General features: G+C 39.7%; 1 protein-coding gene and 1 long non-coding RNA gene across 5 annotated transcripts in view; one reads left to right on the top strand and one right to left on the bottom strand.

Moving 5' to 3' along the window:
• Positions 1–8,548, bottom strand: part of RAF1 (Raf-1 proto-oncogene, serine/threonine kinase) — a 79,986-nt gene extending 71,438 nt beyond the window's left edge. Inside the window, exon 1 of the mRNA XM_052779184.1 lies at positions 8,371–8,548. The gene's annotated coding sequence lies outside the window, so the exon portion shown is untranslated. The remainder of the gene's footprint in view (positions 1–8,370) is intronic.
• Positions 1–18,969, top strand: part of LOC128137917 (uncharacterized) — a 66,588-nt gene that overhangs the window by 26,391 nt on the left and 21,228 nt on the right. For all 4 annotated transcript variants that reach the window (XR_008233901.1, XR_008233902.1, XR_008233900.1 and 1 more), the window contains one exon: positions 10,991–11,202. This is a non-coding gene — a long non-coding RNA (uncharacterized LOC128137917). The remainder of the gene's footprint in view (positions 1–10,990; positions 11,203–18,969) is intronic.

Here is an 18,969-nt window from a genome sequence, read left to right as displayed (position 1 = left end):
GGAAGATAAGAGACTTACTGTCCTCACCAGCTGTCTTTTTTCTCCAGATTAAGACAGTGGTTGCTGGGCGGCCTACTTGTCCGTCAGTGGACAAAAGTCTGCCCTCTCACTTAGAGGGTAAACATGCAGGCTCTCAAGGAGTGGAACCACTGTGACCAGTATAGTACTTTTTCTTCAGCTGTTTCTTCTGTTGAAGATCTATGTTCTCCAGTGCAGCAAGTTCATGGACTTCTCTTCTCTGCAAGAACATAGAGCAGAGGCAAAGACGTTGCTGTCTTTCTTTTTTTTTATTATCCCATTCTTTCATTGTGGCCTCTGCCTTGTTCCACATGTGGGAAAGTAGGCAAGAATCCTGAGAATAGTATAGGACAAAGACAAACCAGGCTTTTCACTCAATATACATGAGCTTTGGGTAGAAAGAAAGTAAATTCATTCTCTTGTGGGGAGATGAAATGTTTTGCTAAAATGTTACGTGTCTGGTCCACTGGGCAAGATAATATGGTACTAGAAATACACAGCCTTCCTCCAGTAAACCATTTCCTTTTATTTGTAGTCAGTCATCAGATAGGCCCTGTGTATGCCACGGTACAGCATTGTTCTGCTTCTGGACAATCCTTTTTTTGTACTACTAGCAAGTCTCCACTTACTAATGCAGGTGTATATCCATGCAGATTCAAATTAAAAATAACACATTGCATGTAAGCCAAATGCAAAATCCTGTAGTGAAGAAACTAGATTCAGAACTCACACGCACAATCTAGACAATGCAGAATGAATGTTGCAAAACATACTAAGACAATGTCTGCCAATATCATTGTCTTGCTCTGAAGCATGAAGCCATTTCAGCACACAGGTAAACTTCATGAATTTTTTCTTTTATATTTCTGGTAAAACATTCACCTTCCTAACTATGGTTCTCATCAAGAGATCAACTACTTTCACTTATATCTTTAAGTATATATTTTTTTTAAAAAGTCTGAGCTAGACACCAGAAAAATAAATAATCCCAAGTACTTGAAGTTCGGCTTTTGGAAGGCACAGAAACTACAGGATTTATAATAGAAAGTCTGGGATAGCCTTTACTCTAGATAGCAGCACTGCTTTCTCTGCCTGAAGTTTCAAGCTTCTGTTTTCATAACTGTTTCATGTCATTTAGTTCTCATAACTACAAGGTTCGTTTCAAATCCACTACAGAATTCCTAACAAAAAAGGTTGAATAATTTTTCATATGAAAACTGGGGAAGGATACTCAGTTTTAGCCAGCTTTTTTAGGTACCAGTGAATTGGTAGACAAACAGATTAAATTCTAGTTTCCTAGTAAAAATAGAAAAATTATTCCCATGTATATGATAAGAAGTAACTCAAGTAAAAGTGAGAAAAAATAAGCTGGTGGTTGGGAAGACTTAATTTCAGTTCAGCTTAAGAAAATATTGTCCTGGTATCCATAAATTCATGTTTTTAGTTCAAGCAATTTTTCTCCATTGCAGTTCACACTTGGATTATAAATGATACAGCACACGTGAACAGTGGGAAGCAGGCTGTGGTTCAGTAACAGTCTCTGACATAACATGCCAGGCTTGGAAGAGCTTTCAACACTAGTTGACATGTTTGTGACCTCTGCTTAGGAACAACTGAAGTCCTGCATTGTCCATGTACAGGTTCCCCGTTTTTAGAAAGAGAAAAGGACATTGTCAATCTTGTGGATATTATAAAGCAGAATCATCTGTTTCAGATAGCTTGTTGGCAAGGATCTCTATGAGATGATTCTTTATGTGTATGATGCTGCTTTGATTGGCATGTGGTACAGTGGAAAAGTTTAAAAGATTGCAGGTATGTGCGTAGACATTTTACAAAAGCAAAAACAACCTACAGGTACAGCTAAAAATACCTGTGCATAATATTCAGTCAGCTAGTTAAAAATGCTAGTAAAGTCCCAGTGTCAGAGGGTGTGAATCTGTCATCATTTAGCAAAAATATTTATCCTATTTTTTTCCTTTAATACAGTTACTTTAAACTATCACTATTTCAATAACGACATACTGTAAAAGACGGAGATTTGGGGCTTGGCTTCTATAGTGTGGTTCATCTTTTAGATTTTTTTTCCAGGCTTCTGTGTACACAGTTGTATTTGTATGCAAACAGTATTTGTGCAGGTGTCTATCTGGTGTTTGGGGCATGCAAAACCAGTGCTTGCCAAAACTTTGATTTTATTTTCTTTTTTTCCCCCCTAACCAAACAATCATTTCACATACCAGAGTGTTTGGGCACCAGAGGGATGTGTTCTTCCATTTCAATAAAAGTCCACATTCTTTATGGAACTACTTATGCTTTCTTCTTGTACTGCAAATGAATAAGGGTACAAGATAGAGTAGAATAAAACCTTGTGACAGAATTCTGGCATCTTTCTCTGCTGCCTCCAAAGTAAGAAGGGTTCTGTCTTAACCCCCTGACACTTACTGCTACCAGATACATTCCAGGGTAACAAAAGCTGATTCTCACCAAATTTGAGGCAGGGGAAAAGAATGATCCCTCATTGGAAATATTCAAAGGAGGGAACAAACTAAGGATCCTCAGACATGAGATTCTTTAAGCAGGGACTTCTGTACACCTTCTGGAATCAAAATGAGCAAATATTAAATTTGAGTGTCAAACTGAATGTACTTGTATTCAATTGATTGTAAAAGTTAATATAATTCTGAGGATCAAAATGAACAGGTATTGAATTAAACTTCCAGTGCAGGATGATTAAAAATGGAGTAAAATCAAACACATCTTTTGTGGGAGAACTGCGTAAATCCTTTGTGCAAGGATCAGTTCACTGGCAAAGGGAACAGTTCATTTTCTTGCAAACGCTGGTCCATCCTTTGGCTTTGCATGCAGCTGCTGCTCTTGTTTATAGGTATGGCACCACTACCCTCATTTGGCTTTCCCAGTAGGAGTGATATAGTATCTTTGTGCTTAGGAGGAAAAGTACAGTCAATATTCTCATGTTCCTCTACCTAGACAGAGGTACTAGAAGGAGCACGGAGCACCCCTGCACTGCACACAGCACAATCCATACTATAGGAACAGAAAAAAAGATAGCATTTGGGCTTCAACAATGAAGTAGGTAGCAACCACACCAACTACAACAGAATCCAGACTAGCTAGCAGATGAGGGAGTGCTAACCTCATTGTGGTATGCAGAGTAGGTAGCCAACAATATTAATCTAACGTACTATGAATGCCCAGAATACTCATCCCAATCTTTTTGTTTCAGATTTTGAAGAAGTATGGGATATCTGCCAATGAAATTAAATATAGTACAGCTTTGGAGCTTAAAGGGAAAAAGTACGGTAACCTAACATTCTGGAAAAAAAATCTTACTACATTTCCATTTTGTTATTCTTTCTCCTACAGCCTGATTAATGGTAATCTATTAATGACTTGGTTTCAACTGAACTAAGTTGGGAATACAACTTGACATTACTATTAACTTGTAAACTCCTTCTTCAAAGCAGATGACAAACAATATATGCTTCATTGTCAAACACAAGCATGTATCACTGCCAAGAAAAAGGACACTGGGCACAGGGGTTCTGATGGCTGTTGTTTGGCATAGGTCTATGTTTGTAAAAAAAATGCACTTCCAGTCATTTGGGTGTGGGGCTTTTCATGGAACAATCTTGATTAGCTTGCTTTCCTAAGGAGAGGAAGCTTATGTAATGGTTCAGTCTCTCTCTTCTCCAAATTTCAAACATATTTGATGCATGAGCCAAGGTCTAAAAAATAATGAAATTTCTACAAGCTTCTTGGAAGTTAGCAACTGAAGACAGAAAAAGGAACCATATTCATTCCCCAGCTGAAGGAAAGAAAGAACTCAGAAACCAACCATTGTACACTCTACTGTTTACGATAGCAGGCTGGCCAGTCAGCATTTATCTAAAGCTGAATTAGCCACAGTATTAGCCACACAACATTTTGGTCCTTGGCTAGAGGACCATAGTTTATTTCATGTATGAATAGGCAAGGGTGGTTAATAACTTTTGATCTATCTCTCTAAGATCATTTTGATTTGCCTAGGTTGCCAGAGAATGAGAATCTGAATGCAGCTGCTGAAGCGGCTGTATGTTGACTCAGATTTTTCTGAGGAATAAAAGCAATGCAGTGATATAACTGTGCAGGAAGCTTTGTCCAAAATCATAAAATGCTCAACTTTTTTTCCTTATAGCATGGCCCTATCTATGTCATTCCTTTTTCATTTGTTGTTCTCAGCCTGAATTCCTTAGATAACTTTGCTAGAGACTTGAGTTTTATTGTAGATATGGAAAACTGCCTAGAAGTTTTGCTCCTTTGTTGTTCTGGCTACTTTCCAGCCTCAATAATACTCAAGATGCAACACATTCAACTTGCTCCAGCAATCATTCTTTAAACTAAGGCAAAAAATAAAGGCGACCTTACAAAATGAACTCTGCTGCTACCTTAGTTAATAACTTCAGAAACCAGTAAAAGTGAGTTGTGACCTGGATCTTTGGAGGGCTAGTCCGAACTCTGCTATACTGGTTATGTGGGCCTAAAATACAGCAACAGGTAAAGGTAGCAGGGTTAGTGTACAGGTCAATAAAAATTGCTCAGCACTGCAGATCTTGAATTACTGATGTTTCTATGACCATCCTATAACCAAAGAATTTTGGTAGCGCACTGCAGTCTGTGCACACATTTAAATTGTCAGTGCCAGTTTGGCTAGCACCTGCTGCTGACAATAGTGAAAATGCATGTGGAGGAGACACCTGGGTTATATTAGACAACTCTGTTAACAAAAACTTCGCTGACTTCTGTGAAACATTTATGGCTACATAGAACCAAAAGAAAAATACAGAATAATAGATGGAGTTACATGAAGCCTATAAAGACAGTAAGCTAGATTTTAAAGCTGTCCAAGAACATGACACGTAATATACACTATACATCCAAGTGGTATAGATAACCATGCCCACATGACATTTCCAAACATAAAATCCTGATTTCTGTTGCTTATTAGTTTGCCAACAGATTATTTGGCCTGTAAATTTTCATGCTGGGTCTCTGCCGTAAGGTGATACTTTCTCTGTGTGTGTTCATATGGATAAAATAGCAACAATCAATTGCTCAAGAAGGAAAAATAGTAAACTTTACTCTGTTAAGCATTTTCCAGCTATTTCTTTGAAGCTGAAGCATGCCCAGCCTTTCAAGCAAGTGCTTCAAATTTGCTGAGTTAGTTGCTTTGGTTAAGGTTGACATCCTGTAGACTGATGAAGTTCCCCTTGCTGGACATCCACTGGTTTTATTTGCAGGCTGAATGACTTGTTCATTTACGGTCCCTAGCAAACTGAAATAATTAACAGCATGGGCTTCTACATGGGCTGCAAGGGGCCAAGGCTGTGCCTGTTATCCTTTCTTATGGTGGAGAGAGAGTTTAAATGTTGAAGCCCTGAAACTTAAAACACCTGTGTCAAACCTCTCAAGAAACTTTCCATGTTCCCCAGAGCATACCCCATGATCACTGTTTGTGCTTTGAGAGACATGCGATAAAGGCAGAACACAAAGCCCAGACTTTGCATGAGACTTTTAACACATTTACTCTTTACTTAGAGGGTACATCAGAAAGAAGATAAGATGAAGAAAGAAGAAAAGTGATATTCCTATCACTTAGTTTCCGCACTACATTGAAACAGATCTGGGACTGTGCTAAGCATCTTTCAAGTTTCTGCAATTCTTTTTTGCTGATCTTGACCTTTCTTCAGGACTGTATCTTTCTGCCGCTCCTAAACATCAGTTTATTTTGACATCATTCTCTCCTGCAGTTACACTGGATCTTTCTGGTACAAAACCTGCTTGTCTCTTCCTCTATGCTACTCATAGCTTCCTGTGAGCTTCAGTGAGCCTGTTTAGGTTCGCTCACTAGTAGAAACCGTGTGTCCTTGAGCAACTTAGCCTCTGCCTCAGTTCCCCATTTTGGAAAAGAGGAATTGGTATTTCATGTCCCCTACCTTTTGTCTTGACCTCTGTTTCAGTTATAAGAAAAGGTAGGGTAGGGTTTTGTACAACACATGTAATAAGTTATTTTTACTGAGTGGTGAGAGGAAGGATTTCACAAGAATGTGGACACACAGAGGGAGAGAACCTGGACACATACAAGACTGAGGGAGTTAAGAGAAGTTATGATTCTGAGGCAGCTGAAGAATTTAAGGGTCAAGCAGAAACTCCAGACCTTCCTGTGTGCTGAATGTCCTGGCTGACATAGGCTTTGATAAAGGAGGATATTATTGCTTTTCTTGCGACTTCTGACCTGCTGCCAGATATTGTCCAACTGTGGACAGTCATGAAAAAGCTTGGGATTTTTTTTCTATCAGAGGATATGAGTGACTGTTATTTCCTTAAAATGAATTCCAAATAAATAGCTGAAATGTATTAAACCTCAGACTATCTAGGAAAAAAATGTAAACCCCAAATCCTTGGGCGGTGAGTTTGACAGTTTTCTGTGCTAATGAGAAATTCAGCCTATTCACTCATCTTTATTAAATAGAGGCTTCAAAGGATTTGTTCTATAGCTGAAACAATAGTTAGATGAGGTATCACGGGAGCCAAGCAGGGCTGAAGAGCAGGAAGGTGAACCTCTGCTATATGGGTACAGTGCCTGCCTCAACGGGGTTCGGATCCTGCCTTACCTTTCTGGCTATTTCATAATGGCTGTGAGTCCTCACACAAACTCTGCCTTGAGTTACGCTAAATCACTGACTTGGTGAGTTGCGTAGGATAATAGAGTCATGTGTTTAGTTCCTTTGTACTCTCAGAATCTCTTACTGTAAGGTGCACTTAATCAGCCATTAAGTTGCAAACCTGATGTGCTGCAAAACTATAAAGGAATCTGCCATGTTCATATACATAAGTAACAGGCATTTTGCATATTTATTTTTAGGTGTTTTTTTGTTTAGAACACACGCAGCCTGAGACATGGTGAAACAGCTTCCAATGCCTGTCTGATGGTTCCATTAGCTTTTTGTCTGCTGTGAATTAAAATATATAGGTCCAAATTTCATCTACAAAGTTAATGAGGGAAATGAAGAAATGCAAATTAGCAGTACAGTTTTTAAAATATTTGGATTATTAAAATATTTGTTAAATTGTTATATGTTATTAGAACATTTCATTTTAGCTATACTATTAAAAAACAATTAACTTGCATAAAGTGCTACATGTGAAGTACTTTCAAGGTCATGCAGTTGGGACAACAGAGGTTTTGTCTTAGAGTATTAGAAGGAACCCCAATGAAAATACCCTTGCAGTTTTAAACATCCATTTAATACTGTCAGGAGATCCCTTCTAGGTTTCTTTAGAAAGTACAGTGAGAGCTACTGTACTTAAGATCAAGAACCAAAGCACATCTAAAAATTGCATAACACACAAAGCCAAGGAAGCAAGGTATTAAGTCCTATTGCTTCATCCACTGCAATAGACTCTGTTGCAGCAATGCATTAAGAAACTGAAGTAAGAGGTAAGACGAGACATTGCAGTAGCTGAGCAACATGAAGCAGGGCTGGTTCAGGTACACAGAGCTGAACTTTCAGTTTAGTATGAAGGAGCAGAACTTTGCAGCCCTCATGAGTGCTAATGAGTCCCATGACTAAGCTGTGGCATACTTGGAAAATGCAATCTATAATACATACAATCTCAATCATCGTTTGGAAATTTCTGACCTACATGCAAACTTCCAAGGAGCTACCACTGCAGATACACTATCACTGCAATTACAGGTAGCCATGGAGCTCTAGTATTGTGTATATATAATACATTGTTATGCAAACACACATCTACTTTTAAACCTCAGTTTCACAGTCATCGTGGTTTTAATTTCAAAGCATCAAAAAGGAGGCAGAAATAAAGTCTCCTGCAAATAGACCTTGATTAAATCTAGAAAGAATTTTTACAAACAATTCAAAACAGGCAGTCTGAAACCCTAAAATGGAACCGTGCTGGTCAGGAAAGGACAGTCACAACAAATGTTGCACTTAAAAATGCAACTTTGTACTTGGTAAAACTTAATTCTTGTGCTGGTTTAATATTTAAATAGGAAAAGACAATTTCAAAGATCATTAGATTTTTCCTCAGAAAATGAGGAAAATCCCACCAAATTTATGTTTATATGAGATTCATAGAATGCCCCTTAGAAATAGCACTTGGGCTTTTCTATCTCACCTCAGACTAATTAATGTAACCTTGTGGAACAGGTCCAGCAGGTATTTAATCCTGACCCTTTAGCCTGGACTCACAGATTCACTAATCTTCCATATGTCACTGTACAATTAAAAGCGCTGCAAAAGCTGTGAAAATCATGTTTCCCCCGAGACTCACCAGAGCCTGACACTTCTTCCCACACCCAGCTAGCCCGCTGGCACCATCAGTCGCGGTTTTGGATCCGAAGGAGAAGTCCAAAGGCTGAGACCGGACCCTGGCTGGCAGGATGTGCGCAAACAGAAACCAAGTGCACCTGGGGTTAACAGTTCTTAGGGAAAGCAAAGGCAAGAAGCGGAGACAGTCAGAATGATTTGCCTTTCCAAAAGGCTCTAATGCATTCTTTGTGTTAGCAGAAATACCTGGACCCACAGGCTGAACTCTTGAGTGTCACATGGGTGACAGAGCTAAAAAAGGCAAACCCATAGGCCTAATTTAAACTCCCCCAATATGTTAGTGTTTTCCCCCAAGACTGCTTATCTGCCTGTTCCAAACTTTTCTACAGTTTTCCTGGAATTTTAAAATCCCACTCTCTTTGGTTTTGTACTTTTTTGCTCTTTTATTTTTAGATTCAGTATTTCACAGTGGTCTGTAGAGTCTGCTTGACGCCAGCAAATGTAACTGGATCCCAAGTCCCTGCAAGCCAGGAATTGCAGCCATGATCAGCATGCTGCCGAGAGTGCAAACCTTGGCACTGGTCAAAACCAAATAGTCTGAATCCTCTATTTATCTTACGGTAGGGCTTGGGAAACGAAGCAAGAAGAGTTCATAAAAATGTAAAGAATAGCTGGGAAAGGTTAGGAGTAAGTAAATAGAAATCAAAGATGCAAATAGGTCTGTTCTACAACAGATTTGTGTGACCAGACTTTTAAAAGCAAGAACAGGGATTTACAAAAAAACAGAGATATTTCATTCTCTAGTAACCTAGTAACAGGACAGGCATGCACAAAGCAGATTGCCTTTAAAAAAGGCTTGTGTCAGCAAGGTTGACTTTAGTGGAATAAATAAGAATAGCCTGCTTGGCAGCAGGTCGCTGCTGACAATAATCTCACAGGTCAGATTTTCCAAGTTATGGTGGCTCGTTTGATATACACGTAACTGCAGCTACCAGTTCTGTTTAGGATTCATATGGGCCACCATCTTCCACCCAGCCTTTGGTGAGTAGGTGTCAGGTTTTTACCTTAGTCTTTCATGGTATGCAGCTGGAATAAATCTGGTCTCTGATACTAAGGAGCTGTATTACCTTGCCTGAACTTACTTTTTAATTTTCTATCACTTCTGGCCCTTTCTTCCTGTAGCAGAGAACAAAATGAAGAGTTGCCAGTTTATCTGATTGAGAAATTGTTCATCCTAACTATTCTAGGATCTGTAACTATGGTAACTAGTGTCTACAACGGAGTGTGACCACTTCACGGAAGAAAAAACAAGTGTATCGAGGCAGTTATTTCCCAAAGGTGACATGATGAGTCAGCAGCAGGGCCCAGATTAGAATACAGTGTTCAGACTGCCCATCCCATATGCAGCTCACTAAACCACTCTTCCTCCTGCAGCCTCCAGGGAATAAAGTTCATTTAGCTAGGTGGTAAATGCTCAACTCCTGCCCTCGCACTTCACCTTGTTACTTATCTAAGTTTTGGCAGGCTTAATTGTTTGTTGCCAAGAAAGAGCGCAATCAAGAAAAACAGAGAAAGCATTGGTCTTACCATGGAACAAAGGACACTGCAACAGCAAAACTCTACTTGGAGAGAACAAGAACACTGGTCTGCCAATACATTGAATATATAGATTGTGTGTAACACTGAAATTGCTTGAAAATTAATTTTCTACAAGGCAGCTTCTCGGTCTCTTCATAAGTAACAAATGCAGAGTAAAAGAACTGTAAAGCAGAGATCTTGAACAGAGCAACTAACATTGTCTGTGAGTTTTCTCCACTGCATAAAGAAAGTTCTATCTTTTTTTTTATTCCTGGCATATTTAAAACTGGTTTGGACACATTATGTAACATGAGCATGTTTCCTTGGCATAGATGGTATTCGGTATTCATATTTGCTCAACTAATTCAAAACTTGGACAGCCAGTCTGAAGTAGTTCTGCCAGCTGTAAGTGATGCCACTTTACATACACACAGGAAGAGTTCTGCCTTCTCTGGTCTGCTGTGGCATGATCTGGCAAGAAGTTGTAAAAACGTGCCCTGTGTAATCTCCTGCCGTATTCTCATCCTCTAATTTTTCAGTTACTCTTTGTATCACAGTTCCTCTTAGTTCTCCTTGATCCTCCTCGTTAACCCTTCATTGTCACTGTCCTGATCAGCAAACCCTTAAAAGGAAACACAAGAAAACTGATATTATTTACCCCCAGCACTGAATATCACAGTTTAGGAACTGCTGTTGGCACTGTGATGCTCCAGTGTCTCATCATGTCAAGCATAGCTAAAGTGGAAAACTTGCTAGTCTCCCATATTGATGCAACTTTTCCATAGAGTTGTTCTTCTCATCAAGATTTTTCCTGAAATGACCCAAAGCCTTAGCTTTCTCTTCCTGCTGCTGGCTAGCAGCCTGATACACCTACTTGAAAGTGCGTCAGATCATGGCTTAATGATGAGTCAAAGATTCTTGCAATTTGCCTGTTGGCAATTTGCCCGTTTAGTTTTGGGGTTTTTTTAATCGGTAAAACAGTAATGTTGATTTGTTAACGCAGTTTCTGATCTGCTATTTATTTTTTTCTGTTTTCTAACATTCAGGATGTACACAGATGGTGTCAGACAGCGTGAGCTGACACAGCAGTTGTCAGAGAGCTCAGAAATATTAAGACTGTCTTAGAAAGCTCTCTGCTTGGTCCACGGGGCTTGCAGAAGGCGCTCAAGGCAGAAAGTCCAGTGAATGCTGAGAGTGGGCTGGTCTCTGGAGAACTGGAAGCAGCTATGGACTGTTCACCACCAAGGAGCCTCTTGAGGTTAGCACAACCCAAGATGTAATTGGCATTGAAAAGCAGGTGTGACCACCAGGACAGAAAATGTGTGACACCACTCTGGGCTCTGTCAGTGGGGCTCTTCCCTGCTTGGGAAGAATCCTCCATGAGAAAGCATGGATGGCCGCAGTACAAGCCCTTACAATGTTGAGACCCAAGTATAATTTTGGGGTATATATTATATCCTGTTTAATAAGTTACCTTGCTAAAAGTGATTTTAAGTGTGGTCTGTGTTTGTATACAGCTTTGAATGTATGTGGCGGTGCTTTTTCTATGATGGATGGTGCAGAAATATTTGCGCTTGGCAGGAAATGCAGCCAGCTATTCTAGGAAGCCTACATGGTAGCCTAAGGCAGTTACAAAAAGAAAATGGGGTGCTACTTAGGTGACTTAACAGTAAGGACTGAGTTGCCACTACTGGTCATGATTCATCAACTTTTGTATTTCTGTCACTAAGAAATATAGAGGAGCAAGTCCATGAGAGCAGGACACACAAGAAGCCTTAAGCTCTTAGCATGTAAATATTTGTAAAGGAGATAGTGAGTCCTGTGTATTAGAGTAAACATAAATTCTTCTGTTTTATTCTCAAATGCAAGTGTATTTTATTCAAACCCTGATCTGTGCGCTGTGTAGCTGCCACTAATAAACAGTTTCTTTTCAACTAATCTCTAGAGAAAGATTGCTTCCTACCTACCCTGACATGTTTCTTGGAGGCACGTTGCTCTTGCCTTCATTGACTTATTCTTTCTTTTTTTGGACAAGGTAAAAACTGTGAGTCTAGGAATCTGTATTGTGGAGAAGGCAGAATTTAAAACCAATGATATGGAGACAATTGTGGAAGGCATAGATAATTTAAGTTCAAGCCCGAAGGTTTTTATTCAGTCCTGTAACTTTAAAGAGAGCAACCTTAATTATGTTTTTGAGAAGGGATGAGAGTATCCACGCAGTCTATCTAACTTGCAGTATCTAAATTTGGGGTCTCTATGGAAAGAAGTGGACTCTCATTTTTTATTTGAGTTACTTTCTGGAAGAACTTGTCTCTCTCTTTTGAGTACAGTGTGCCAGGATAAGTGGAGCAAAACCATGTTACATTAATTCCTTCAACGTGAGGATTTTGCTTTAGACTGAGAAGGATGTGATCTCCTCTCTCTTGTTTCACTGGGAGTGAAAGATTATGCGTCTGTCAAATGTTAACCAGATTCAGATCTCTGAGCTAGAGTGCTGTTTTGCTCAATAGATGGTTTTCATTGACACATTTTTTAAATGCAGTTCCAAATCATAGCTGACTGTGCCTGTTGTTTATGCCATCAGCCAAAAAGCTTAAATATCTACTTTCATGAGTATTATTTCCTTCATATAGGGAAATAAGTATACCTCTTATTTCTTACGTATCATGATCTGAACTTATCAATAGATTGAACGTTCATTTATGACGTATACTTTGTACTTCCTTTGACCTAATTGTTCGTGTGCAGGGAAATTATCTGAATTCAAAGTAAGCTACCCTATCTGGTCTCTTTTTACATCACTTTTATCTCCTGATAGTCTTAACTGAATTCTCCCTATTGACTAAAGTATGCCTTATGCCCTCATTCTTGTGGGTTAATACTCAACAAAATTAAAAGCAAAATAACATTAACAAAAAACTGGATTTTTTAGAGAAATTACAGTACCTGGCCACTTTGATATTCTAAGATGATGTAATAGTTAACATTTTGTTTGCCTTTCTTACACAGGCTCTCAACGCCCTTGAAATCTCCATGTAATATATATATTGCTTTATAGATGGAGACACTGAAAACCAGGAATGAAATCTGAGCAGGGGAGTGAACTCCCATATGACTATTACATCATTTAGAAGTATCACCAGCCTCTCTCTTTCTTTAGAAGAGAACGGTCACGCCATATTACTAAATAGCAAAAGGGATTTTTGGTATGTCCAGGGCAGGGCTGAGTCTAAAAATGATAGCCTAAGACAATGCAGAAGTAATATCATTTTGGAGAAAAAGAACTCTTTCCCTTTGTTTACCTCTTAAAACTGATGACCAGAATAATTCTGGTGATTCTGATACTTCTGGGTGAGCTAGGGTGTCATGAGTTCATTCATGAGTGCAGCAGGAAGCACTAAATTGCTGGGCTTCATAAACTGCCCTAATAGCAGTTCAGCATCTCAGCAGAGGCAAAACTAGGAAGAAGACGCCAGAGTCCTCCGAGTCAACAGTTACAGGCGGGGACTTATGATAAGGACTTGTGGGAGAGAATTCTGCCATTTAGTCTCAGACCTCCACCATCAGGTAACTATGGGCGAATTCTCCGTGATGCCATTAATAACATAATCACATAATATAGTGTTGGGTGTTATACTATCAACATGGTCAACATACCATCCAAACTGCATGGAGCAGCAGTAAAGATACATAGATAATTAGAATTCTAAAAAATGTGTACTTGCTGCATATGTATGGTAGATGTAAAATATTACCATTATAGGTCCTTTTAGGTAAGCAGAAGTTTCATTAAAGACAATGTTGCATAAAGAGTGGCATACGTACTTAGCTCAGGCCAGGATTTCAACTGAAATTGTTGGAACGAGGTCTTTAGGCCTTCACGGCTGTTCATTCTTGCTTATCCCATGCAACAGACATACATAGGAAAAACAGCCATAAAGCATATTTACCTTCATGATGCAGGTCAAGAGCCAGGATGAGAACAAAGACGCTCCTTGGTGCTGATAACGACTGCTTTGTGGTTGAAACTGGATCCTTGATTTTCAGTGCCTTGTTTTATGTGGTAGGGTGGGAGGAGTCCCTGGGCTCCATGTTCTCCTGTTATCAGCTGGGAGCAAGTGCTTGAGTTTCTCTCCTAGTGGAGACTGACTCCTGATGGGGCTCCCTCTAATTTGTACAGAGGGCTAAAAAAGCTTCTTGAGTAAGTTTGCTTTGTGAAGGAGTTTGGATTCAGTGTCCTACTTTTAGGAAGAAGCAGAAACAACAATAAAAATCAAGTCAATGAAAACAGTTTTTTGATTCTTTATATATATATATATATATATAACCGAACATATATTTATGTCCTACATTATTTGCAAACCAAACAAAACTGTGCAAAGGTATTAGTAAGTGAAACTCAGTAGATATGAGTTCTGTTAATCAACCTAGTTTCCCTCTCTGGAAAGACAGTGAGATTATGGAAACTCTAGTCCAAATTAAAATAGCAGTTAAATTTCAGATCTAATCATTTAATGACTTAATAACAACAAGAACTTTACTTTTTGGAATAATATAGTCTAACTATACAACCACAGACAGACCCTCATTTGCATAACGAGACAATCAGGGCCACCACTGGCATCTCAGCACGGTGCTTCTTGCACAGATTCATAGCCAGAGAATTTGATACAAAGCCACAGACCCTTTATTTTTTTAGCCTGACTTTAATGAGATTCTGTGTCTTGCCCAGTACTTTCCTTAAAGACACCAGAAGGTGGGAAGTGAAGGCTTTCAGTGATGAAAAATTGTGGGGAGGGTAAGTTGTACAGCCACTGCAAGAGTAGTATACATATGAGAAAAGGAACCTTTTGCAGCTTTCGAGTTCAGATGAGCAACTGCCTGAATTTTTTTTGGTCATTCCTTGCTATTTGCCATACAAAAAGTAGGAAATCCTGGAAAATAATGGAAAAAATACTAACTAGAGTGAGCTTTCTTTAAGCTCGAAGAAGAACAGAGTGGAAAAACAACTTGTGATATCAAAAGCCTCTGATAATTTTTAATGTTTAGGTTATTTCATGCTAGTGACAGCTTGATATTTCTAACAGTGACTATAACTGTAAAACACATCTTCTGGTCTAATTGTGATGCTTTGAATCTCTCCGCAGGATTTCAGTTAAGTTACCTCAAACCATTCCTGAAGTTCTTCAGCTAGATGAAGGGTACCTAGAAAAGAGCTGCACGTGTGTTCAGCCATGCTAGTTACTTTCTAGTAAGGAAGGTACCGCTGAGCTAATAGTTTCCGTCACGGGTAGGGTTAAATGAGTTTCACTTACACATCTTCAATTGCTGTCTATGAAGCATGAGTCAGGAGGAACACTGCTTGACTTTAGCCTCTCTGGGGAACAGGCAGACTTGGCAGTTCAAGGAAAAACTTGTTTATAAAATGAACAAAAGACAGACAGATTGAAGCGGTCCTCCACAATGTCACTTTTAAGATTAGAAATGCACTTTAGCTGAGCCTGTCACCTGCTCTTAAGTCTGTTTACTGTACACATTACTAAGTGCAGTTATTATTGCTCGCTCTCTTTCTCAGATCTGGGTGTACCTTTTCAAAAGACCTTATGGAAAATGCCTAATGTAAACCTAGCTTGCTCCTCTGAAAGTCTGTCAGCTTTCTATCTATTGTTCAGCAGAGCATTGGTTATCTGACACTGCATACCAGGGAGGTTAAGTTAATGTCAGCTCCTTTAAAGGCACAGGTACCTGGAGCACTGAAGATTGAGTCTGCCCTTCGTATGTGGTTACATGAAGTTTTTTTCAAAGTCATTGTCCATGACTCGTTATGTTGCCTAAACGGTTTTGGCCGTTTCAGGCTGGGTCTAAATTCCAGATGACACCAACCCCTAAGGCTTTTTATATAAAGGTAACTGGGCTCTTGCGTATATGGTAAAACATGCTGCTTTACACATTTTTCTGCTCTTCAGCCAGTCTGTCTAACAAGGCCAAAGGCATGCTGCTGACTCAGGCCCAGCATCTCTTACAATTTGTAGGAGTTCTGTGTCTTCAGCCAAGTACCCAGAAGAGACATGGGGTAATTCATTGGTGAAAGAGGCGCTGTGAAGTACTGAGGGCAACTACCAAACCAGAAGTGAAATTTTAACTTCAGTATTAAATCAGAAAACTCTTTAACTCTAAGTGTTCCTGCACCTCTGAATCTTCCATGTTTCATATCCTGTATACTTTATGGTATATGCAAAGAGCAAATAACAGTAACAGATGAGGTTTACCTTACAAAGGGAAATGCATAGCCAGAGCCAAGTTAGAATGAGAGCAACATGACCTTTAGAAATTCACCAATTTTTGCATGCTCAGTCTGTTTGGTTTAAGGGGCATTCATATTTCTCCCATACCTTCTTCTTCACACAACTGTAAAGATACTCAGATGGGAGAGCTTTTGCACCATCTTGAGGAAGGAGCTATTTGGTTTATATATCCTGATTCTCTTTTGTGCAGATAAGCTTAGTGCAGGAGTGCTGACTGTGTGAAATCTGATCCCCAGTTCTTTGTGGCACATTTGCACTGACCCCAATAAAGCTATGAGAATCTCTGAAGAGAATGTCTCCCAAAGCAACCTTAACCAGTCAGGGCGAATCGAGAGTCACTGAGAGCGGATTCTCCTCAGTCCAAACAGACTTTTGAAAAGATGGCTGAAGTTGATTAGAAATTTTTAGTAACCAGAGGGCAACATTTTTTATCACATTAAAGTCTCTTTCCTTCCTACTCCCACTTTTGAATAATTTGCAGCTAAAAACTCATTTCACTTGGTCTTTCAAACATGAAAGCTGGCCTTTGATCTAGAACTAAGCATGGAGAGCTTTGACCCAGGAGGAATGTATTTATTAAAGCTAGAAACAATAGAAGCAAGGGTGTTAAACTGACTAGCAACACTGTGTTTTTAAAGGCTACTGCCTGAGTTTGCTAAGGTTGCGTACAAAGCTTCAACTTACAGATAAAGCATAAAATACTGTATTTATTGGAGCTGTTTCTTCTGTGCAGTTCTTCCCAAAATCAAGAGTTAGGTATTCTAATAGTTTTTATTTATTAACAGCTTTTGAGCCCCTTTGCTCCCCTTGCCAGTGGAAGTTCTGTAGCTGGCTAAGTGTCCTAGGACATAGGCAGCCAAGGTCTGAAACTGAGGAAGCTTCTAGCCTCTGCATTGTGTTAGTCGCCTTTGAACTCTTTCCTAGAAGATGGGGTTCCTATGTAGAGGGAGATGCTGAAAAGCTTCAAGGGAACAGTTTGAGATTACAAATATGCAGATCATCATTCCTACGTCATTAAACTCCACTGAAGATTCAGTGATGTGAATGTACAAATTCAATGTGGCTCAACCGCTGTTTCATCCTAGGGCCCCAGTCGGGTTAATTTACTTCTGGGTTTCCTTCTAGAATTGAAAGGAATCCAGGGGAAATTTTCAACCTTGAGAGATGGACATGAACTGTACCAAGTTTGTTCTAATACTACTCTAGTAGTTCTTATGTCTTCAAAATGCCTAAAGGCAGGAGATCTACACCTTTGGTGTTGTTCTATAAAGACACAACTGTGGTAGGCTGCAACACAGCCAATTATTATTTTGTGCTTTTCCAGCTGAGGAAAAAAATGAAACAACAATCACAGTGATCTTGGGACAACCACACAGGGCCCAGAGCTATGAAGTACAGACTTGAGCCGGTCTGCACCAGCTGGTCAAGGAACTTGGATTCTTTTCCTGGTATGGTGCATAAAGGCAGCATCTCCACCAGCTGGAAGCAGTCTGGCACAATGTGTCGAAGTGTCTGTGCTACCATCACAGCCATTCCCATCTTCCTGCCAAGAATGCGGAGCAGCACAGTACACAGTACTGTACTCAGCAGGAATGAGGTTCAGAGAGGTTCTGTGTGGCTCAGTTTTACAGTCCCATGTGAAACTGGTGTCTTGGTATTAGTCCATTTTTTAATTGATTGGCTGGTTTAATGGGATTTATGTCCTTCACTCATGCTGTCTGAATGTACAGAGCGCCAGAAAAATGAGTAACAGACTCCCTGAAACAACAGACGCCCTGAAATTGTAGTCTCCATTCTCCAAATCAAGTCTGCTGTCCCCCTTATTCCTAACGGTTATGTAGAACATCGTAAACTGTCACCAAGTGTAGAACAGTGCTGCACAGAATTAGATAAAATTAAACTGATTTGTAAAGCTGTACTAGTTTAGCCTTAGAATTTCAGTGGAAATATTTTTGGCTAAGGACTTTATATGTGGTCTTGAAAGAGCTTCCAGTTCCCTGACAGTGAAGCCTGACCTATGGCCAAACTCAGAGCCCCAAATATCCAGCTTCTTAAGCTTTAAGTCAAAGAATCATTCTAGGTATGCATCACCGTGACAAAGCAGTACAATGAAAAACATTGAAAACACTGCTTTTCCAAAGTTTTGCAAGGAAGATCATGGAGGAGACGATTGCTTGTGGCGAGGCCAGAACACCAACCGAACAAGCCTGCTGAGCCCATCATGCTTACCTCCAGTTACCCCCTTGCAAAACTCCCACTGCTGGGCAATAGTCAGTGCATTTCCTAACCACCGCCGAGTGACTCTGGGCATAGGATGGCAGTTCTGTTGAACATACTTTCCCTAATGAAACAGGACGAGTGACGTGAGCCTACAAATACAGCGTATGGGGCATGAGAACGCTGCACAGCCAGACGTGACTCATGGGGTATCCCAAGAAAACAGAAGGAGCCTCTCTGAAATAGACTGTGGGGCATATACTCAATGACAGTAATATGGATAGCTACCCACACTCTCTTCAGTTTCATTCTTACTTTGCCTGTTAGCTGTAACAAAACAATCAAATGTCTTTAACAGATAAATTAGGCATTTGGGGACACGGGCCTACTTGCGTTTACATAGACTTGGGGGTAACAGCTTTGTATTATTCTTTGTTGTTTAATAAAGGCTTGAAGCCTATCTATAGTAAAGTGCTTAGGAGTGAATGGGTATTTTTAATACT

The sequence above is a fragment of the Harpia harpyja genome, chromosome Z (assembly GCF_026419915.1).
Source record: "Harpia harpyja isolate bHarHar1 chromosome Z, bHarHar1 primary haplotype, whole genome shotgun sequence".
NCBI classification, from domain to species: Eukaryota; Metazoa; Chordata; class Aves; order Accipitriformes; family Accipitridae; genus Harpia; species Harpia harpyja.
The sequence above is the reverse complement of the archived record's forward strand: the minus strand, read 5'-3'. Positions and strand labels throughout refer to the sequence as shown.